This window comes from Phlebotomus papatasi, chromosome 1, assembly GCF_024763615.1.
Source record: "Phlebotomus papatasi isolate M1 chromosome 1, Ppap_2.1, whole genome shotgun sequence".
Classification (NCBI taxonomy): domain Eukaryota; kingdom Metazoa; phylum Arthropoda; class Insecta; order Diptera; family Psychodidae; genus Phlebotomus; species Phlebotomus papatasi.
The window spans coordinates 22359985-22381009 of NC_077222.1; the positions used below are offsets into that span (position 1 = coordinate 22359985).

Sequence of the window (21025 nt, forward strand, 5' to 3'; positions counted from 1 at the left end):
AAATTAAAAACCTAAAAAAGTATGTGTTTTGCGAGGATATTTTTTACATTAATTTTTTGTTTTCTAAAATGTTTAATAGTTATTACTGTTCGGAATTGCAAGCAGGAGGTGCCAGAGAAAGCTGCCAGTGAAAAAATCCAGTCTTGAATTAAGAGCCATTATTCAAATCTTAGAGGTAAGGCCTAAAATAATGCCTAAAGCTGGGTGTTAATTAATGTTTTAGCACCGGACCTCTTCTCTCTGTGTCAGACGGGTTTAGCGGAGAAATCCAGTTATTCATTAAGACCTATTATTTAAACCTTACCGTTAAGGCCTAAAATAACACTGATTGTGAGATGTTAATTAAAGCCTTAGCTCTGAGACCCCTTAACTTGGATCAAACGGAAGAGGATTCTTAATTCGAATCAAAATACCCTCATTTGAATGAACCTTTAACCTTTTTTAGAGTTTCATATTTTGTATTATGTGTTTTTTTTTAAATAAAAGTATATAATCTACCAAGGGTACATCACTTCAAGAAATTTGTACACATTTTTTTTTCTTCCTTTTTATTTCCTTCTGTATCTTTTTTCTTATCATAAAAAATTCTTCATTTTTAGCTGGATTTTTATTTATTTTATAAAACTTCTTTTGAGTTGTATTTTGTTTACAAGCATGTCTTTTTCCAATCTTAAAGTTTTCCGTATTTTGTTCATAAGGACCAAAAACTGGTATTTCAGTTCTTTGTCATTGATTGCGATTTTCCTTGCGGTCTTCTCCATTTCTTTTATCTTTCAGAAACCACTCTTTTGGGAATATCTCAAGAACCAAACTATCGATACTTTTCATTTTTGGATATGTTTTATATGTTACCAAGTTGGACATTTTGTCCTCAGATACCAATATCATCCAGAAATTTCTTCTTGGAATTTAGAAGATAAGTGTTTAAACTTTTATACCAGTGAATTTCAACATAACAGAAATACTTAACCAAGTAAGAATTGATTAAGCTTGTGATTTTTTTGCATTTTAAATTCAAATACAAATTTTTAAACATTTTCTCATTTTTTCCTTTACTCTTCTTTCTGTCTTTTTTTCTTTTTTTTCTTTTCTTTTTCTTTCCGAAAACTTTTCTTTTTTTCCTAAATTTTGTACACTTTTTTCATGTGCGGTTCCTTTATAATCTATAATGTTATCAACTCAACACGACAGATACCTTGGTATAAACTAGAGAAGAGGAGTGCATAAAATTTTATTACAAATGTTCGAGGCCAGGCTGTATTGTATTCTTTTTTCAAGAGTAAAAATAGGCGAAAAAAAATTACTTGAAAGGCCTAATGTAGAAATTTATCAGTGAGCTGGATAATGTACAAGAAATTTTAAAGACCTATGAACGACATGAGGTTTCCTTAAAGTTTCCGATTAGCCTCCCATTGAGAAAGAGGGACTTCCAAAATATGCTGGTTGTTACGAGAAAGCAACATTTGTTCTTGAAATAGTCTGAAGAGGGAAAAAATTCAATAAACTCCTCGGACAGAACCCTCCAATATCCACGAATTTTCTCGCAACAATGAAATTTTAATAAAGATGTGTTTTGTTTGAGACCAAAAAATTCCTTTGTCGATGCTTTTTTTCCCTTTGAATTTTTCCTTATTTTCAGACTGGGGTTTTTTTTTCCATCTTCGTGCATGAGGAATTTTCCCATTGATGTAATGCTTCATTTTTATTCCAAACACTCACTCTTCTTTTTTTTATTATCATTTTGTTCCCAATTTTTTTTTGCTCACACATTTTTTCCCCAACTTATCAATTCGGATTCCCATCAATTTTCGGCATGGAAATAACTTTTCCAAGAAAATTAGGGTGGAAAAGGTTAATTTATTTCCTAATTATTCTACTTTCATTGTCTTTGGGATTTCTTCTTTCGTGAGAGTTTGCAAAATAGTGAAAATTTTAGTGCAAAATGAAGAATGTCTGAGACTTGTTTAGAATTTTATACACTTGTCTATTTCAGGGATTAGCTTCTTAATTTTCTTCCTTGGGGAGATTTTCTTGGGTAAATTCATAAATTGCAGAAGAAACTTTATATGCACAATTTTCCACGCAGTAAAAAGACTCATTTTGCGAGTGAAAGATGGAAAATGATGAGATGGATTTATTTCCTCCTTGAAAATGATAAAATTCCTTTTTATGTTTTTTGTCTTTCTCACACCGAGAAAAATGGAATTTATTTAAATTGAATATTTTGCATTTAATGTTAAAAATTCTGGGTAAATATTCGAATCAATTGACTTTTCTTTCAATACAAACGAAATAATTTTGATTTTGAAAGTAATCACAATAATTTCAAATATTTGTGCATTCATACGGAGAATAAATAATTTTTCTTTTAGCGTGAATGTTTAAATATTTGAAATAAATACCTCAGCTTTTGAATCAAAGATAATATATGTTAAAAATAACAATTATACATTGAAAATGAAAAACTACACATTTATATTAAATGTGCAACGTTGTGTTGTCAAAAATAAAATTTTACTTTTGATTTAAAAGTACTGTTTTATGAAATCAAATGCAACAAGCATTAATTTAATGGGTAAAATTTAATACTGACATTTTTGTATACATCTTAATATTATTTGTATTTATTTCAAATGAAAAAGACTTTTTAAACAATTGTTTCAAAATTTTATTTCAAATGATTTTTTTTCTATCTAAACATTAAATGATCAGGTATTAAATTGAATTGTGAGAAACTTTTCTGTATAAAATATGCATTTCATTTAAATGTAAAAATTAAAGAACTTTGAGTAAATATTTGATACGAATGGTTTTTGTCGTTAAATATAAATAACAGTAGTTTTTACATTTACTGCAGTCGTCATAATTTGAAAAATTATTCATTTAAATTAGGGTGAAAATTAAATTCCTTTCATCATAAATATCAATACGTTTTAAGTGAATAACTACTTATTCTAATCGAATACAATATGTAAAAATAATTACATTTTATTATTTAAACTTAAACTTTAGCCAAATGAAACAACATGTCATTTGCAACTAATTTCACATTTTCGTAAAAACCCTCTTTTTTGTTTTCTCAATAGCTTGGTCTCTATGGCATCAATCACGCTCAAATTTCAGTATGTTATAGCTGGGCCTTAGAGCTTCGACTAAAAAAAAAAACGCAAAACTTCCCGGGCTAGAATCAAATTATTTTTCTTTAAATGGTTATAGCTCTGTTTCTAACTCTCATAATTTGATCAATGAGGGCGTTTTGGTAAACTTTCGTGAAATGCCGATCTCCTTTTAACATCATAAGTTCGTAAAACTACAGCTAGGGGTGCTATAATTAAAAAGAAAACTTTCCAATTTTCTAAGTTAATTAGCTCCGGCTCTATAGCACGGATCGGGCTGAAATTTTGGTAGAGGGAGCGGATTGAGCTAAAAATTCTTTATGAATCTCTCTTAAACATGCCTAAGAAACTTACTTATGTTATAAAGAATAAGGTAAATACCAATTATTAAAGCATTCTTATTGATTAGGTTTTTTAAATTTTCATTTTAAAAAAATTGAATGAATTTCGCTCTAAATCATCCAAAAATTTAATATTTGGCTGGCGTACACGCACGAACGCAAATGCACGAGGGTCAGTGTATTGTGTTCTTCAAATGACGTGTTTGCATAAAATAAATAATATTAGTTTCTATATGCATTGATTATAACAATTAATAATTTGAATGAAATTTATATTTATTTAGAATGAAAAACCAATCAAATCTAATACTATTTTTTGAATCAATAGCATAAGTATTTGAAAAAAGGAAATTACATTCAGATCTATGACTGATTTTATCAGTACGGAAAACATTAAAACGAGTCAGTCTTGAAGAAACCGCTAAGTTGAAAAGTTGTCACACAAATTATTTCCAATCTATTTGAAAATGAAAAAAAAACTAAAAAAATGTTAGAGTGAATAAGTAAACTTATAAAGTGGCAAAAATCATCAAGTGATCGACAAAGAAATTTGATAAAGTGTTGGAAATCGTTAGATTGGGTAAGTAAAAAAATATTTGCCAGAAAAGTATTAATCATATTCGGTAAATTAAATTAAATTTATTTCTTCTTTTAAGCTAAAATGGAATGTCAAACTTTTTATTATTTTATTTAAATTTAAAATTCGTCATAAGAATTTTTTATTATTTAATACTTTACTAACGATTTGTAATTTTCAATATTTTTCAAGTTCAATCGATCATCCTGATTGCAAGTCATTGTTGATTGGAAACGTCCGTGAGCAGAAGCTGGAAAATTATCCCCATCTGTTTTATCGAACTACTTTTCTTCAAAAATTCCATCTAGGAGAGACCTAAATAGTATCAAGGTAAGAAAATTGATTTTTTTTTGTAATGCAATAAGAATTACATAATCTGTGAAAGTTAGCATTGATCTTTACAAAGAAATATTGGACCTCGCATAATTTTTTTATTATAAAAATGTTAATTATATCAACTTATTTATGTTGAATATGTATTTTCAATTATCGCTTTGGAAAATATCACACTGGAAAAGTTTTTAATTTCATTTTTATTTTTATTCTTTCTTTTATCAATCGTGGTAACCGTTGAATCCGTTCACTGGGCAAAGGACAATCATTGTCTTTTCCATGGAATTGGAAAAGTGATTCGCAGATAGCAGCAGAACTCAGAGCAAACAGTAAAGGCCGTAAATCTGCAAAACACAACTTAGAAAAGTGAGCGCTGTAATAAAAGTAGACGAGGAGCACTACCACTGATCAAGTAAGTTACATTGAATAATTACAAATTATTAACCGCCATTGGTGAAAAATAAATACTGTAGCCCTACAATTATTACCTGGAATTATAATTATCACCAGAATAAAAAACGAAATTCTACTAAAGTTTTGAGAAAACAAGATTCTATAATCAAAATTAATTTTTTTATGATTAACATAAAAGGACATCATATTATACGTATAAGTTTTTTCGAGACTTATTGTTGGTTTCTTTTAAAGATTATGGGATAGGACTATAATTATTTCAGCACTCTATTTTCAATAGCTATTTCCGCTATTTCAATAGATACCATATAGATTCAGATTTTTAATTCCATTTAATTTTATTTTCTGTCTTTCAGATTTCATTATGTCATCGTTTATCTTTACGGGGCAAAACACAATCAGTCTTTTGAAATATCTTATTTCTTCTGAAACTGGTAAACACAATTGGGAGAAAGCAGAAGAACATACATCCAGAAGCTGAGAAGAAGACTTCACGAAACTACTAGAAAGTCGTGCAACACCCCATAGAAATTAATGTAATACAATTTTATTGTGAATACACATTATTTATGTCAAATAAATTTATTTTTGAAATCATAGCAAGAGTTTTTTAAATATACCCTGGTACTGTTATATCTACCCGAGAATATTATTTGATTTAATGTGGAGGAATATCAAAGCAAACATATTTGCCATTGAATCTATGGTAAAGTACATTTAAATATACCAAGGAAATTTTTAATTTTACCCATTGTGTATTTAAATTAATGGTAAATCGTGGTTAAAACAAATATTTCTACTATTGAAACTATGGTAGTGTTACCCAGAAATTTTTGATTCTACCCATGAAAGTGTTTAAAATCCACTTTAGAAATAAAGTGCAAATGTATTTGATTTAAAAGACATGTTTTCTTTTCAAATACAGTGCCATTCAAAATAAATACAAATATATTTGTTGTGGCTATGATTACTGCCTTTCAGATCAAATGTAAAAATATTTGAAGTAAAAGTCATCTGTATTTAAATCAAAAAATACTTTAAAATCAAATGTATTCTACCATTGGGGCCAAAATACCCATAATTTCATTTGATTTTACCCAGAAAAACATTGAAACTACCCATAAAATTTTTCTCAGTGCAGAAATTGCCCGTCATATATTATGCCAATTAATTATGAGGAATATCATTTTTTGATGGATACTTGAGGTTTCGCATCAGTTACGTCAAAATAAATTTAAATTTTCATATTTAATATTACTGGAGTAAATAAAAAACTAATAAGCGCAAACTACACGAGCTTTGTCAAGTTTTTGATGTTCTAATTAACGTTATAAATGAAATATCCGTGAGAAAAGGCAGTAAATGTGTAGTGAATGATGGGTTTATGCATTACAGAATGTATAATATGCTTATTTTAACATTCTCTTTCAATTTCTAGAATTTCCACAAAACATTGTTCAGAGAATTAAGTGATCCACAGAGTTCATAAGACGTAATAATAATTAGTGAGGGAAATAGGTTGCTATACCTATTATTTTCTGCTGCTTCTGATATTACTGTCTTCCTCCGGAGGATTCAGTTTTGAAATAGAATATAAGCTAAAATCTAATTATGTTGAAAATATTTTTATATATTTTTTCAACAAAGAGCAATAAACAAACAGCTTAACGTAATGGATGTTCCTTGGGTTGATGAAGAGCATCATTTCCATTTTGATGGAAATTTGAGCAGGATAGAACTTATTTCTCCAAGTTTATTGACTCTTTTTCTAAGACTATAAATATTCTCTTAAATTGGATATTCATCACTGCATTTTCATGTGATAAAATTACCAAGAAGGAGGAAAAATGAGGAATTTTTTATATTGCATGCAATGAAGGCGCTTGAAAGCGTTCCATTGTGTCTTAAGGATTCACCAACGGAATTTAATGGTGGAAGTTATTTTAAGTCTCCCGCGATGAAAGCCATATACTCTCATGAGACAAGAAGATTTCGCTAGTACGATGCAAGGCGATTGAATTAATTATTAAATGTGTTTTACTCTGCAAGTAATTCTTCAATCATAACAATTTCATTCCATGGGATCTCGCGTTGAAACAACAGTAAGAAAGAGAATTAATTTTTAGTATCTTTCACTTATTCTATATTCATGAGGCTTCTATGGAAAGCTACTCAACATCTTTGAAATTTCACTGCAAGATCTTCAAGGTAATGGGAAAAATGTACCAAGAGCAAGAGGCCAAAAGGAAGCTGTTGCCGTGACCAGGAATTGAACCTGGGCTTCCTCGGCCACAACGAGGTGTCATGACCACTAGACGATCACGGCCAGGTGCCTCTTGACCATCTTTGGCGCCAAAATGTTCAGCCACGATCACCTCAACTAGCTTGCAATAAAAGCTTAATTTGTAGTCGAATGGGTTAAAAAGGAAGCTGCTGCCGTGACCAGGAATTGAACCTGGGCTTCCTCGGCCACAACGAGGTGTCATGACCACTAGACGATCACGGCCAGGTGCCTCTTGACCATCTTTGGCGCGAAAATGTTCATCTACGATCAGCTAAAATAGCTGGCAATAAAAGCTTAATTTGTCATCGAATGGGTTAAAAAGGAAGCTATTGCCGTGACCAGGAATTGAACCTGGGCTTCCTCGGCCACAACGAGGTGTCATGACCACTAGACGATCACGGCCAAGTGCTTCTTGACCATCTTTGGCGCGAAAATGTTCATCTACGATCATCTAAAATAGCTGGTAATAAAAGCTTAATTTGTAGTCGAATGGGTTAAAAAGGAAGCTGTTGCCGTGACCAGGAATTGAACCTGGGCTTTCTCAGCCACAACGAGGTGTCATGACCACTAGACGATCACGGCCAGGTGCCTCTTGACCATCTTTGGCGCGAAAATGTTCATCCACGATCAGCTAAAATAGCTGGCAATAAAAGCTTAATTTGTCATCGAATGGGTTAAAAAGGAAGCTATTGCCGTGACCAGGAATTGAACCTGGGCTTCCTCGGCCACAACGAGGTGTCATGACCACTAGACGATCACGGCCAAGTGCTTCTTGACCATCTTTGGCGCGAAAATGTTCATCTACGATCATCTAAAATAGCTGGTAATAAAAGCTTAATTTGTAGTCGAATGGGTTAAAAAGGAAGCTGTTGCCGTGACCAGGAATTGAACCTGGGCTTCCTCGGCCACAACGAGGTGTCATGACCACTAGACGATCACGGCCAGGTGCCTCTTGACCATCTTTGGCGCGAAAATGTTCATCTACGATCAGCTAAAATAGCTGGCAATAAAAGCTTAATTTGTCATCGAATGGGTTAAAAAGGAAGCTATTGCCGTGACCAGGAATTGAACCTGGGCTTCCTCGGCCACAACGAGGTGTCATGACCACTAGACGATCACGGCCAAGTGCTTCTTGACCATCTTTGGCGCGAAAATGTTCATCTACGATCATCTAAAATAGCTGGCAATAAAAGCCTAATTTGTAGTCAAATGGGTTAAAAAGGAAGCTGTTGCCGTGACCAGGAATTGAACCTGGGCTTTCTCAGCCACAACGAGGTGTCATGACCACTAGACGATCACGGCCAGGTGCCTCTTGACCATCTTTGGCGCGAAAATGTTCATCCACGATCAGCTAAAATAGCTGGCAATAAAAGCTTAATTTGTCATCGAATGGGTTAAAAAGGAAGCTATTGCCGTGACCAGGAATTGAACCTGGGCTTCCTCGGCCACAACGAGGTGTCATGACCACTAGACGATCACGGCCAAGTGCTTCTTGACCATCTTTGGCGCGAAAATGTTCATCTACGATCATCTAAAATAGCTGGTAATAAAAGCTTAATTTGTAGTCGAATGGGTTAAAAAGGAAGCTGTTGCCGTGACCAGGAATTGAACCTGGGCTTCCTCGGCCACAACGAGGTGTCATGACCACTAGACGATCACGGCCAAGTGCTTCTTGACCATCTTTGGCGCGAAAATGTTCATCTACGATCAGCTAAAATAGCTGGTAATAAAAGCTTAATTTGTAGTCGAATGGGTTAAAAAGGAAGCTGTTGCCGTGACCAGGAATTGAACCTGGGCTTCCTCGGCCACAACGAGGTGTCATGACCACTAGACGATCACGGCCAGGTGCCTCTTGACCATCTTTGGCGCGAAAATGTTCATCCACGATCAGCTAAAGTAACTGGCAATAAAAGCCTAATTTGTAGTCAAATGGGTTAAAAAGGAAGCTGTTGCCGTGACCAGGAATTGAACCTGGGCTTCCTCGGCCACAACGAGGTGTCATGACCACTAGACGATCACGGCCAGGTGCCTCTTGACCATCTTTGGCGCGAAAATGTTCATCTACGATCAGCTAAAATAGCTGGCAAAAAAAGCTTAATTTGTAGTCGAATGGGTTAAAAAGGAAGCTGTTGCCGTGACCAGGAATTGAACCTGGGCTTCCTCGGCCACAACGAGGTGTCATGACCACTAGACGATCACGGCCAAGTGCTTCTTGACCATCTTTGGCGCGAAAATGTTCATCTACGATCAGCTAAAATAGCTGGTAATAAAAGCTTAATTTGTAGTCGAATGGGTTAAAAAGGAAGCTGTTGCCGTGACCAGGAATTGAACCTGGGCTTCCTCGTCCACAACGAGGTGCCATGACCACTAGACGATCACGGCCAAGTGCTTCTTGACCATCTTTGGCGCGAAAATGTTCATCTACGATCAGCTAAAATAGCTGGTAATAAAAGCTTAATTTGTAGTCGAATGGGTTAAAAAGGAAGCTGTTGCCGTGACCAGGAATTGAACCTGGGCTTCCTCGGCCACAACGAGGTGTCATGACCACTAGACGATCACGGCCAGCTGCCTCTTGACCATCTTTGGCGCCAAAATGTTCATCCACGATCACCTCAACTAACTGGCAATAAAAGCTTAATTTGTAGTCGAATGGGTTAAAAAGGAAGCTGTTGCCGTGACCAGGAATTGAACCTGGGCTTCCTCGTCCACAACGAGGTGTCATGACCACTAGACGATCACGGCCAAGTGCTTCTTGACCATCTTTGGCGCGAAAATGTTCATCTACGATCAGCTAAAATAGCTGGTAATAAAAGCTTAATTTGTAGTCGAATGGGTTAAAAAGGAAGCTGTTGCCGTGACCAGGAATTGAACCTGGGCTTCCTCGTCCACAACGAGGTGTCATGACCACTAGACGATCACGGCCAAGTGCTTCTTGACCATCTTTGGCGCGAAAATGTTCATCTACGATCAGCTAAAATAGCTGGTAATAAAAGCTTAATTTGTAGTCGAATGGGTTAAAAAGGAAGCTGTTGCCGTGACCAGGAATTGAACCTGGGCTTCCTCGTCCACAACGAGGTGTCATGACCACTAGACGATCACGGCCAAGTGCTTCTTGACCATCTTTGGCGCGAAAATGTTCATCTACGATCAGCTAAAATAGCTGGTAATAAAAGCTTAATTTGTAGTCGAATGGGTTAAAAAGGAAGCTGTTGCCGTGACCAGGAATTGAACCTGGGCTTCCTCGTCCACAACGAGGTGTCATGACCACTAGACGATCACGGCCAAGTGCTTCTTGACCATCTTTGGCGCGAAAATGTTCATCTACGATCAGCTAAAATAGCTGGTAATAAAAGCTTAATTTGTAGTCGAATGGGTTAAAAAGGAAGCTGTTGCCGTGACCAGGAATTGAACCTGGGCTTCCTCGTCCACAACGAGGTGTCATGACCACTAGACGATCACGGCCAAGTGCTTCTTGACCATCTTTGGCGCGAAAATGTTCATCTACGATCAGCTAAAATAGCTGGTAATAAAAGCTTAATTTGTAGTCGAATGGGTTAAAAAGGAAGCTGTTGCCGTGACCAGGAATTGAACCTGGGCTTCCTCGTCCACAACGAGGTGTCATGACCACTAGACGATCACGGCCAAGTGCTTCTTGACCATCTTTGGCGCGAAAATGTTCATCTACGATCAGCTAAAATAGCTGGTAATAAAAGCTTAATTTGTAGTCGAATGGGTTAAAAAGGAAGCTGTTGCCGTGACCAGGAATTGAACCTGGGCTTCCTCGTCCACAACGAGGTGTCATGACCACTAGACGATCACGGCCAAGTGCTTCTTGACCATCTTTGGCGCGAAAATGTTCATCTACGATCAGCTAAAATAGCTGGTAATAAAAGCTTAATTTGTAGTCGAATGGGTTAAAAAGGAAGCTGTTGCCGTGACCAGGAATTGAACCTGGGCTTCCTCGGCCACAACGAGGTGTCATGACCACTAGACGATCACGGCCAGCTGCCTCTTGACCATCTTTGGCGCCAAAATGTTCATCCACGATCACCTCAACTAACTGGCAATAAAAGCTTAATTTGTAGTCGAATGGGTTAAAAAGGAAGCTGTTGCCGTGACCAGGAATTGAACCTGGGCTTCCTCGTCCACAACGAGGTGTCATGACCACTAGACGATCACGGCCAAGTGCTTCTTGACCATCTTTGGCGCGAAAATGTTCATCTACGATCAGCTAAAATAGCTGGTAATAAAAGCTTAATTTGTAGTCGAATGGGTTAAAAAGGAAGCTGTTGCCGTGACCAGGAATTGAACCTGGGCTTCCTCGGCCACAACGAGGTGTCATGACCACTAGACGATCACGGCCAGCTGCCTCTTGACCATCTTTGGCGCCAAAATGTTCATCCACGATCACCTCAACTAACTGGCAATAAAAGCTTAATTTGTCATCGAATGGGTTAAAAAGGAAGCTATTGCCGTGACCAGGAATTGAACCTGGGCTTCCTCGGCCACAACGAGGTGTCATGACCACTAGACGATCACGGCCAGGTGCCTCTTGACCATACTTGGCGCCAAAATGTTCAGCCACGATCAGCTAAAATAGCTGGCAATAAAAGCTTAATTTGTCATCGAATGGGTTAAAAAGGAAGCTATTGCCGTGACCAGGAATTGAACCTGGGCTTCCTCGGCCACAACGAGGTGTCATGACCACTAGACGATCACGGCCAGGTGCCTCTTGACCATCTTTGGCGCCAAAATGTTCAGCCACGATCACCTCAACTAGCTTGCAATAAAAGCTTAATTTGTAGTCGAATGGGTTAAAAAGGAAGCTGCTGCCGTGACCAGGAATTGAACCTGGGCTTCCTCGGCCACAACGAGGTGTCATGACCACTAGACGATCACGGCCAGGTGCCTCTTGACCATCTTTGGCGCGAAAATGTTCATCTACGATCAGCTAAAATAGCTGGCAATAAAAGCTTAATTTGTCATCGAATGGGTTAAAAAGGAAGCTATTGCCGTGACCAGGAATTGAACCTGGGCTTCCTCGGCCACAACGAGGTGTCATGACCACTAGACGATCACGGCCAAGTGCTTCTTGACCATCTTTGGCGCGAAAATGTTCATCTACGATCATCTAAAATAGCTGGTAATAAAAGCTTAATTTGTAGTCGAATGGGTTAAAAAGGAAGCTGTTGCCGTGACCAGGAATTGAACCTGGGCTTTCTCAGCCACAACGAGGTGTCATGACCACTAGACGATCACGGCCAGGTGCCTCTTGACCATCTTTGGCGCGAAAATGTTCATCCACGATCAGCTAAAATAGCTGGCAATAAAAGCTTAATTTGTCATCGAATGGGTTAAAAAGGAAGCTATTGCCGTGACCAGGAATTGAACCTGGGCTTCCTCGCCACAACGAGGTGTCATGACCACTAGACGATCACGGCCAAGTGCTTCTTGACCATCTTTGGCGCGAAAATGTTCATCTACGATCATCTAAAATAGCTGGTAATAAAAGCTTAATTTGTAGTCGAATGGGTTAAAAAGGAAGCTGTTGCCGTGACCAGGAATTGAACCTGGGCTTCCTCGGCCACAACGAGGTGTCATGACCACTAGACGATCACGGCCAGGTGCCTCTTGACCATCTTTGGCGCGAAAATGTTCATCTACGATCAGCTAAAATAGCTGGCAATAAAAGCTTAATTTGTCATCGAATGGGTTAAAAAGGAAGCTATTGCCGTGACCAGGAATTGAACCTGGGCTTCCTCGGCCACAACGAGGTGTCATGACCACTAGACGATCACGGCCAAGTGCTTCTTGACCATCTTTGGCGCGAAAATGTTCATCTACGATCATCTAAAATAGCTGGCAATAAAAGCCTAATTTGTAGTCAAATGGGTTAAAAAGGAAGCTGTTGCCGTGACCAGGAATTGAACCTGGGCTTTCTCAGCCACAACGAGGTGTCATGACCACTAGACGATCACGGCCAGGTGCCTCTTGACCATCTTTGGCGCGAAAATGTTCATCCACGATCAGCTAAAATAGCTGGCAATAAAAGCTTAATTTGTCATCGAATGGGTTAAAAAGGAAGCTATTGCCGTGACCAGGAATTGAACCTGGGCTTCCTCGGCCACAACGAGGTGTCATGACCACTAGACGATCACGGCCAAGTGCTTCTTGACCATCTTTGGCGCGAAAATGTTCATCTACGATCATCTAAAATAGCTGGTAATAAAAGCTTAATTTGTAGTCGAATGGGTTAAAAAGGAAGCTGTTGCCGTGACCAGGAATTGAACCTGGGCTTCCTCGGCCACAACGAGGTGTCATGACCACTAGACGATCACGGCCAAGTGCTTCTTGACCATCTTTGGCGCGAAAATGTTCATCTACGATCAGCTAAAATAGCTGGTAATAAAAGCTTAATTTGTAGTCGAATGGGTTAAAAAGGAAGCTGTTGCCGTGACCAGGAATTGAACCTGGGCTTCCTCGGCCACAACGAGGTGTCATGACCACTAGACGATCACGGCCAGGTGCCTCTTGACCATCTTTGGCGCGAAAATGTTCATCCACGATCAGCTAAAGTAACTGGCGATAAAAGCCTAATTTGTAGTCAAATGGGTTAAAAAGGAAGCTGTTGCCGTGACCAGGAATTGAACCTGGGCTTCCTCGGCCACAACGAGGTGTCATGACCACTAGACGATCACGGCCAGGTGCCTCTTGACCATCTTTGGCGCGAAAATGTTCATCTACGATCAGCTAAAATAGCTGGCAAAAAAAGCTTAATTTGTAGTCGAATGGGTTAAAAAGGAAGCTGTTGCCGTGACCAGGAATTGAACCTGGGCTTCCTCGGCCACAACGAGGTGTCATGACCACTAGACGATCACGGCCAAGTGCTTCTTGACCATCTTTGGCGCGAAAATGTTCATCTACGATCAGCTAAAATAGCTGGTAATAAAAGCTTAATTTGTAGTCGAATGGGTTAAAAAGGAAGCTGTTGCCGTGACCAGGAATTGAACCTGGGCTTCCTCGTCCACAACGAGGTGTCATGACCACTAGACGATCACGGCCAAGTGCTTCTTGACCATCTTTGGCGCGAAAATGTTCATCTACGATCAGCTAAAATAGCTGGTAATAAAAGCTTAATTTGTAGTCGAATGGGTTAAAAAGGAAGCTGTTGCCGTGACCAGGAATTGAACCTGGGCTTCCTCGGCCACAACGAGGTGTCATGACCACTAGACGATCACGGCCAGCTGCCTCTTGACCATCTTTGGCGCCAAAATGTTCATCCACGATCACCTCAACTAACTGGCAATAAAAGCTTAATTTGTAGTCGAATGGGTTAAAAAGGAAGCTGTTGCCGTGACCAGGAATTGAACCTGGGCTTCCTCGTCCACAACGAGGTGTCATGACCACTAGACGATCACGGCCAAGTGCTTCTTGACCATCTTTGGCGCGAAAATGTTCATCTACGATCAGCTAAAATAGCTGGTAATAAAAGCTTAATTTGTAGTCGAATGGGTTAAAAAGGAAGCTGTTGCCGTGACCAGGAATTGAACCTGGGCTTCCTCGTCCACAACGAGGTGTCATGACCACTAGACGATCACGGCCAAGTGCTTCTTGACCATCTTTGGCGCGAAAATGTTCATCTACGATCAGCTAAAATAGCTGGTAATAAAAGCTTAATTTGTAGTCGAATGGGTTAAAAAGGAAGCTGTTGCCGTGACCAGGAATTGAACCTGGGCTTCCTCGTCCACAACGAGGTGTCATGACCACTAGACGATCACGGCCAAGTGCTTCTTGACCATCTTTGGCGCGAAAATGTTCATCTACGATCAGCTAAAATAGCTGGTAATAAAAGCTTAATTTGTAGTCGAATGGGTTAAAAAGGAAGCTGTTGCCGTGACCAGGAATTGAACCTGGGCTTCCTCGTCCACAACGAGGTGTCATGACCACTAGACGATCACGGCCAAGTGCTTCTTGACCATCTTTGGCGCGAAAATGTTCATCTACGATCAGCTAAAATAGCTGGTAATAAAAGCTTAATTTGTAGTCGAATGGGTTAAAAAGGAAGCTGTTGCCGTGACCAGGAATTGAACCTGGGCTTCCTCGTCCACAACGAGGTGTCATGACCACTAGACGATCACGGCCAAGTGCTTCTTGACCATCTTTGGCGCGAAAATGTTCATCTACGATCAGCTAAAATAGCTGGTAATAAAAGCTTAATTTGTAGTCGAATGGGTTAAAAAGGAAGCTGTTGCCGTGACCAGGAATTGAACCTGGGCTTCCTCGTCCACAACGAGGTGTCATGACCACTAGACGATCACGGCCAAGTGCTTCTTGACCATCTTTGGCGCGAAAATGTTCATCTACGATCAGCTAAAATAGCTGGTAATAAAAGCTTAATTTGTAGTCGAATGGGTTAAAAAGGAAGCTGTTGCCGTGACCAGGAATTGAACCTGGGCTTCCTCGTCCACAACGAGGTGTCATGACCACTAGACGATCACGGCCAAGTGCTTCTTGACCATCTTTGGCGCGAAAATGTTCATCTACGATCAGCTAAAATAGCTGGTAATAAAAGCTTAATTTGTAGTCGAATGGGTTAAAAAGGAAGCTGTTGCCGTGACCAGGAATTGAACCTGGGCTTCCTCGGCCACAACGAGGTGTCATGACCACTAGACGATCACGGCCAGCTGCCTCTTGACCATCTTTGGCGCCAAAATGTTCATCCACGATCACCTCAACTAACTGGCAATAAAAGCTTAATTTGTAGTCGAATGGGTTAAAAAGGAAGCTGTTGCCGTGACCAGGAATTGAACCTGGGCTTCCTCGTCCACAACGAGGTGTCATGACCACTAGACGATCACGGCCAAGTGCTTCTTGACCATCTTTGGCGCGAAAATGTTCATCTACGATCAGCTAAAATAGCTGGTAATAAAAGCTTAATTTGTAGTCGAATGGGTTAAAAAGGAAGCTGTTGCCGTGACCAGGAATTGAACCTGGGCTTCCTCGGCCACAACGAGGTGTCATGACCACTAGACGATCACGGCCAGCTGCCTCTTGACCATCTTTGGCGCCAAAATGTTCATCCACGATCACCTCAACTAACTGGCAATAAAAGCTTAATTTGTCATCGAATGGGTTAAAAAGGAAGCTATTGCCGTGACCAGGAATTGAACCTGGGCTTCCTCGGCCACAACGAGGTGTCATGACCACTAGACGATCACGGCCAGGTGCCTCTTGACCATACTTGGCGCCAAAATGTTCAGCCACGATCAGCTAAAATAGCTGGCAATAAAAGCTTAATTTGTCATCGAATGGGTTAAAAAGGAAGCTATTGCCGTGACCAGGAATTGAACCTGGGCTTCCTCGGCCACAACGAGGTGTCATGACCACTAGACGATCACGGCCAAGTGCCTCTTGACCATCTTTGGCGCCAAAATGTTCAGCCACGATCAGCTAAAATAGCTGGCAATAAAAGCTTAATTTGTAGTCGAATGGGTTAAAAAGGAAGCTGTTGCCGTGACCAGGAATTGAACCTGGGCTTCCTCGGCCACAACGAGGTGTCATGACCACTAGACGATCACGGCTAGGCGCTTCTTGACCATCTTTGGCGCGAAAATGTTCATCTACGATCAGCTAAAATAGCTGGTAATAAAAGCTTAATTTGTAGTCGAATGGGTTAAAAAGGAAGCTGTTGCCGTGACCAGGAATTGAACCTGGGCTTCCTCGTCCACAACGAGGTGTCATGACCACTAGACGATCACGGCCAAGTGCTTCTTGACCATCTTTGGCGCGAAAATGTTCATCTACGATCAGCTAAAATAGCTGGTAATAAAAGCTTAATTTGTAGTCGAATGGGTTAAAAAGGAAGCTGTTGCCGTGACCAGGAATTGAACCTGGGCTTCCTCGGCCACAACGAGGTGTCATGACCACTAGACGATCACGGCCAGCTGCCTCTTGACCATCTTTGGCGCCAAAATGTTCATCCACGATCACCTCAACTAACTGGCAATAAAAGCTTAATTTGTAGTCGAATGGGTTAAAAAGGAAGCTGTTGCCGTGACCAGGAATTGAACCTGGGCTTCCTCGTCCACAACGAGGTGTCATGACCACTAGACGATCACGGCCAAGTGCTTCTTGACCATCTTTGGCGCGAAAATGTTCATCTACGATCAGCTAAAATAGCTGGTAATAAAAGCTTAATTTGTAGTCGAATGGGTTAAAAAGGAAGCTGTTGCCGTGACCAGGAATTGAACCTGGGCTTCCTCGGCCACAACGAGGTGTCATGACCACTAGACGATCACGGCCAGCTGCCTCTTGACCATCTTTGGCGCCAAAATGTTCATCCACGATCACCTCAACTAACTGGCAATAAAAGCTTAATTTGTCATCGAATGGGTTAAAAAGGAAGCTATTGCCGTGACCAGGAATTGAACCTGGGCTTCCTCGGCCACAACGAGGTGTCATGACCACTAGACGATCACGGCCAGGTGCCTCTTGACCATACTTGGCGCCAAAATGTTCAGCCACGATCAGCTAAAATAGCTGGCAATAAAAGCTTAATTTGTCATCGAATGGGTTAAAAAGGAAGCTATTGCCGTGACCAGGAATTGAACCTGGGCTTCCTCGGCCACAACGAGGTGTCATGACCACTAGACGATCACGGCCAAGTGCCTCTTGACCATCTTTGGCGCCAAAATGTTCAGCCACGATCAGCTAAAATAGCTGGCAATAAAAGCTTAATTTGTAGTCGAATGGGTTAAAAAGGAAGCTGTTGCCGTGACCAGGAATTGAACCTGGGCTTCCTCGGCCACAACGAGGTGTCATGACCACTAGACGATCACGGCTAGGCGCTTCATGTTGGTGTTTCTTTTAAAATTTCAGCTTCAATTCATTTAAGTGTTGCTCCAATTTCGGTGAAAGAAGTGAAAGTCATCAAAAAGTATTCCCCACCATCAGCATTTTAATGATCAATCGCTTGAAGCATTTTGGAATGTAATTCGAATACTGAGCCATTCGGAGTGCTTCTACAGCACAATAAAAAAAATTATCGTCTTTTTCACAGGCTGAGACAATTGTGCTAAAATCAGAGTCATTCATTTAATTTCCCACATAAATAATGGCGTGGAACAATTGGGCTTTCAATAATCTGGTTGTCGGACTTACCGTAAAATTGAAAGAGATAAAAAGAACGCGGTGGTGGATGAAAAAGAGGCATTAAAAAAGCTCCATTGAATTGTTACAAAAAAGGCTTTGATGAATGTGTTCATTTCAATATTCCTGACTCCCTATTCCCTGTTCCGATTTATTGGTGGCGACTTTTTATCCCCATTGGGAAACTCTTTTATTGTTTAGCGTACGATGACTTTTGTGCCATTTTGGATATAGAAATTTTTTTTCCAGAGAAATAAGAGGACATTCAGTATCTATATAGCATGTCAGTTTGTTAATAATTCTTTGCATATGCGTCCAATTGCGAAATTTGAGTCACGATTGAAAAAAAGCTTTGCACATCAAAGGTAGAAGAAAAGTTCCAAAATATTGACAAGATACAAAAATTTTGAAATAAAATCAATATTCTCTTCCAATGAATATCGTTGCTGTGGCAAAAATAGAAGATTTATGCGAGAAGGCCATATGGACAGGCCTTGGAAACGTTTTTCTTAAATTTTCTCTGATGTAATAAATTTTTCACAAAATTGTAAAAAGTTCAACAGGATGAAATATTGCTAGGCTCTTTAGGAATTAAACATCGTTAAGAGGAAAAAAGGGAGGATTCCACGATTGAATAAAGGTACAATCCCTTCCTCAAATGATCAAAGAAACTTTTTATTTCCATCCGTTGACTGTCCTTTTCGCCTGTAACTTTGGGTATTAAAATCTTTACTGTTTTTTTTTTCTTTTCAAAACAGATTTATTTTATAATCTGGAAAATCTACGCTCTGCTATTAATGATTTTGTGCAAAGTATTAACGCTATAAAAGAGCGGAAGTTATGCATTTTAATTGTTCTCTCATTGAGGAAAAACTCTGCGATTTTATACCCCTTTTCCACTGAACAAGGGCGCACAAATTTATTTATCCATTCTTCGGACTATCCCTCTGCATTAGTGCACTCATTCTATGCTGTTATGGTTTTCTTGGTTTTCATCCAAATTACCATGCTAATGAAGTGAGAGCAAAATTCGCGCAAAAATATTTTCATCAAGCCAATGAAAATTGTGCCAAAATAGCACTGATTTTCCACTTAGTTTTCCTAAAATTATTTTCCACTGAAAACTCAATTAATTGCACTTATTATATTTCAAAACTTTTTACACACTCTTGCGATATTCATGCAGATTAAATTTAATTAAAATTTATGCAACTAGCTAGCCAAAATAGCCTGTGCCATTTATAGAACACTGAGAATTTATCTTAAAGCAGCAATGTTTTTGACCCAAAATGAGAAAATTGGGAAAGTTGAGAGTTCTCAAAGTATTTGCAAATCCTATAAACACTGAAAGAAAAATGAGCTTTCAATGTTTTTTTTAATTCAGTTAGATTGCTTGAGCTTATGATATATATGATTCTTTTAATGGAGATCTGGTTTGGTGCCAAACTCAAATGAAGTGCAATTACTAGAGGAAATTTCGGTAATTTAATGTAGGAACACCGACTAGATCGGGAAACGTTTTTGAGAACACTGAAAAATTAATTAAAAAAAAAACACAGAGAAGTTTCTAAGGGCCTTGACAGACGTGAGGATTAACCGAGAGACAGCTTAGCGTAACTGTATTAGAAATAATGGTTTAAGTGCATTTCCATCATTTTCCACTAAGCCGTCTCTCGGCTTAAGTCGTAAGTGTGTCTAAGGCATAAGAGTCGTGAATGTATCTAAAGCGGTCTTCAGAGTAGACGTTTAACCCAGTTTCCGAAGGTATCAAAATCTTAGATAGTAATCAATTTTATTGCTTTTTTAGAATGTACTAGGGCATTTGTCTTTAATATTCCAGTCCTAAGTTATTTTTTTCCAGAAAAATTTTGATAGATAAGAAATTAGAACAGCTAAGCCATATAGCTAAAAAAACTAAATTTTAAATTTTAAACAAACTTACAATTTAAATAAGATTTGCATTAAATTCAAAAGCCGGGTTTCGAAAGAAAATGCGAAAAATGCAGATTTAAACTCGGGTTTTCAAAAATTCGAATTTACAATAATGTATAAATATAAAGTGAGTTATTTTATTGAAAATATGAAGAAAACTTTTTCAAAATTGGGGGTATAGTGTGAACTTATGACTGGTTTTAATAATTATCATTTTCGGAATTAGAGATGTTCGAATTATGATTAGTATAGGAGTTGTCTTATATGGGCTTCAGACCTAAGGCTTAGCCAAATGGCTTAACTGCTCTAATTTCTTATCAGTCATGGGAAAATTTAACTTATGATTGGATTATTAAAGATAAGTAATCTATTAGGCTCTCAAAAACCAATTAAATTGCACGCTATTTAGGATTTTGAGACCTACAGGAACTGGGCTAAACCTCTAGTCTGAAGACCGCTTTATGTAACCTTTGAATTAGGCATGACTTTTCTGGGGATGTAAACAGCCGCAACCTAGACATGATATCAATAATTTTATTAAAGATTAAGATGAACTCTTTCAGAACGCAGTGGATCTGTCCTTGCAGGACAGAAAAATACTATTTTTTTTGCCCAAAGCTTTCGGTGCAGTAGTAAAAAGTTAAAAGTGCTAATAGCAATATGACGTCGATGAGGATCAATATACGAGCAAAATTTTAACCAAAAATTCTGAAATAAATGACATCCAAATTCCCATTTATATTTCATTGCATAAATACAGGAGAACTTCCTGTCTAAATCTAGGATTTACTGCCTAGGCGAACGCTTTTCCACTGATACATGTTTGTCAATTGTAAACTAGCACCCACTGCAGGGGGTACTGAAAATTTATAATTAAGAT

General features: G+C 38.7%; 1 protein-coding gene and 19 non-coding genes across 23 annotated transcripts in view; 1 reads left to right on the forward strand and 19 right to left on the reverse strand.

The window, feature by feature from the left end:
• The window catches only part of LOC129798229 (uncharacterized), a 139423-nt gene that overhangs the window by 24074 nt on the left and 94324 nt on the right, over positions 1 to 21025 (forward strand). The gene's annotated exons all lie outside the window — the stretch shown is intronic.
• Trnah-gug (transfer RNA histidin (anticodon GUG)) lies at positions 9736 to 9807 on the reverse strand. Its single transcript has one exon. It is a non-coding gene; the product is annotated as a tRNA-His (tRNA).
• Positions 9916 to 9987, reverse strand: Trnah-gug (transfer RNA histidin (anticodon GUG)). Its single transcript has one exon. It is a non-coding gene; the product is annotated as a tRNA-His (tRNA).
• On the reverse strand, positions 10096 to 10167 carry Trnah-gug (transfer RNA histidin (anticodon GUG)). Its single transcript has one exon. It is a non-coding gene; the product is annotated as a tRNA-His (tRNA).
• On the reverse strand, positions 10276 to 10347 carry Trnah-gug (transfer RNA histidin (anticodon GUG)). Its single transcript has one exon. It is a non-coding gene; the product is annotated as a tRNA-His (tRNA).
• Positions 10456 to 10527, reverse strand: Trnah-gug (transfer RNA histidin (anticodon GUG)). The gene has a single exon. It is a non-coding gene; the product is annotated as a tRNA-His (tRNA).
• Trnah-gug (transfer RNA histidin (anticodon GUG)) lies at positions 10636 to 10707 on the reverse strand. Its single transcript has one exon. It is a non-coding gene; the product is annotated as a tRNA-His (tRNA).
• On the reverse strand, positions 10816 to 10887 carry Trnah-gug (transfer RNA histidin (anticodon GUG)). Its single transcript has one exon. It is a non-coding gene; the product is annotated as a tRNA-His (tRNA).
• Positions 11176 to 11247, reverse strand: Trnah-gug (transfer RNA histidin (anticodon GUG)). Its single transcript has one exon. It is a non-coding gene; the product is annotated as a tRNA-His (tRNA).
• On the reverse strand, positions 14055 to 14126 carry Trnah-gug (transfer RNA histidin (anticodon GUG)). The gene has a single exon. It is a non-coding gene; the product is annotated as a tRNA-His (tRNA).
• On the reverse strand, positions 14415 to 14486 carry Trnah-gug (transfer RNA histidin (anticodon GUG)). The gene has a single exon. It is a non-coding gene; the product is annotated as a tRNA-His (tRNA).
• Trnah-gug (transfer RNA histidin (anticodon GUG)) lies at positions 14595 to 14666 on the reverse strand. Its single transcript has one exon. It is a non-coding gene; the product is annotated as a tRNA-His (tRNA).
• On the reverse strand, positions 14775 to 14846 carry Trnah-gug (transfer RNA histidin (anticodon GUG)). The gene has a single exon. It is a non-coding gene; the product is annotated as a tRNA-His (tRNA).
• Positions 14955 to 15026, reverse strand: Trnah-gug (transfer RNA histidin (anticodon GUG)). The gene has a single exon. It is a non-coding gene; the product is annotated as a tRNA-His (tRNA).
• Positions 15135 to 15206, reverse strand: Trnah-gug (transfer RNA histidin (anticodon GUG)). The gene has a single exon. It is a non-coding gene; the product is annotated as a tRNA-His (tRNA).
• Trnah-gug (transfer RNA histidin (anticodon GUG)) lies at positions 15315 to 15386 on the reverse strand. The gene has a single exon. It is a non-coding gene; the product is annotated as a tRNA-His (tRNA).
• Trnah-gug (transfer RNA histidin (anticodon GUG)) lies at positions 15495 to 15566 on the reverse strand. Its single transcript has one exon. It is a non-coding gene; the product is annotated as a tRNA-His (tRNA).
• Trnah-gug (transfer RNA histidin (anticodon GUG)) lies at positions 15855 to 15926 on the reverse strand. Its single transcript has one exon. It is a non-coding gene; the product is annotated as a tRNA-His (tRNA).
• On the reverse strand, positions 16755 to 16826 carry Trnah-gug (transfer RNA histidin (anticodon GUG)). The gene has a single exon. It is a non-coding gene; the product is annotated as a tRNA-His (tRNA).
• Trnah-gug (transfer RNA histidin (anticodon GUG)) lies at positions 17115 to 17186 on the reverse strand. The gene has a single exon. It is a non-coding gene; the product is annotated as a tRNA-His (tRNA).